General features: G+C 42.4%; 1 protein-coding gene across 1 annotated transcript in view; it reads right to left on the bottom strand.

Moving 5' to 3' along the window:
- The window catches only part of LOC109323234 (dehydrogenase/reductase SDR family member 9-like), an 11,957-nt gene extending 11,438 nt beyond the window's left edge, over positions 1–519 (bottom strand). The window contains exon 1 of the mRNA XM_019554692.1: positions 367–519. The gene's annotated coding sequence lies outside the window, so the exon portion shown is untranslated. The remainder of the gene's footprint in view (positions 1–366) is intronic.
- Positions 520–1,446: the final 927 nt, after the last annotated feature.

Genomic DNA, 1,446 nt, shown 5'->3' on the forward strand with positions numbered 1-1,446 from the left:
GCGGTGGGTGGGGTGTTTGCACTAAGGTGTAGTCTAGCTTTACTACACCTTTGTATAACACAGTGTGGGTAGCACGGATCAGAGATCGCCCTGCTTAAAACTAATTTCAGGTGTTAATGCACAAAGAGTCAAAGGGTTAAGAGCTCCAGGAGCCACCCAAAATTACCATGTAACAAGGCCTTTAATAAACCTCCCTGGGAGGAACTTCTAAACATCTGGAAAAGAGTAACACTGTTTTCATTCAAGAGTAATGCATTACAATTAGACAATATTTCTCTATACAGCAAGAAGCCATAGAAATTACATTTATTCTGGCAAAATTCAGTCTGGCCAAGAACTGTACAAAAGCAAACTACATACACTTACTCTGGTGTGCCATTAAGTATCATGGTACGGACGAAGGCATCTTTGCTTTATGTCCTGGCCCTAAGAGTGCCCGTCAATCACAAGGTTCATATGTAGTTTCTAAACTATTTGCTCCTCATCTAGGCTGTTTCTGAGGTGTCAGCTAGTTCTGAAGTACAGCAAGAATGAAGGGCTTGGCCACTGCATTTCCGGAAATGTCTCAGTTTACAGCACGTAACAGAAAGTATCATGTTATGTAACTATAGCAACTGGAACTAAGACTTTGAAGCAGATGTCTGTCAAGTACGTAGTCCAGGAGTCACACTAAGACACCATGTGGTACCAAGGGAAAGATCATTAAAAAGTAATAAAACGCCCAGAGGAGAAAAATGGAGTAGTCAAAGCTCCACCGGAGCAGAGACTCTCTGGAAATGTGGAAAGCAACTGGAGGAAGTGCAGGGTGCCTCATTCTGTATCTGTAAGCAGCATGTGTCAGTAAAATGGGACAATAAGCCAAGATAGCCTTCTTTTGTGACAGTGAGTGGTTTGGATGCAGCCGACGTGTTGAATAAATGTCAGTTAATTTCACAGGAGTTTAACTGTGAAACTGTAATACAGAAACGTGAGCAGGACTGCATTGCAATTAAAAAATGAACATGAAATATATATTTTTAATTAGGGAGATGAAAGGCAGGTGGTACTACAGACAAGACAGTGTCTTATCTGAGGCTGAAGAGTCAGTCTTGCAATTTTAGGGGGAACTAACCACAATCCTGACCAGAGACTAGCTAGACACTGAGCGATTCAGAATTAACTGTTGGCAAGGCCGTTATAATTTATGCGATCCCTTCCAGTCCTTCTCATGAAGTCCTTTCTATGTTTAGCAAGCAGATATACTTACTGCAGGGGCCATGGACCAAAACAACTGAGGAAGATTTTAAGGATGTCTTCTAGGAGGGGTACACAATATGGGAATAGCCAAGGTAATATTAGTGCCCTGGCAACTCAGAGTCAGTTGCACTAGACATTTACCTCAGCAAGCCAGCCAGGCTGTATATGCATTGCAGCAGCCCTCCATTGGAAAATGTCGCTTGTAAGTGG

This window comes from Crocodylus porosus, unplaced genomic scaffold (genome assembly GCF_001723895.1).
Source record: "Crocodylus porosus isolate Cpor-Errol unplaced genomic scaffold, CroPor_comp1, whole genome shotgun sequence".
NCBI lineage: Eukaryota > Metazoa > Chordata > Crocodylia > Crocodylidae > Crocodylus > Crocodylus porosus.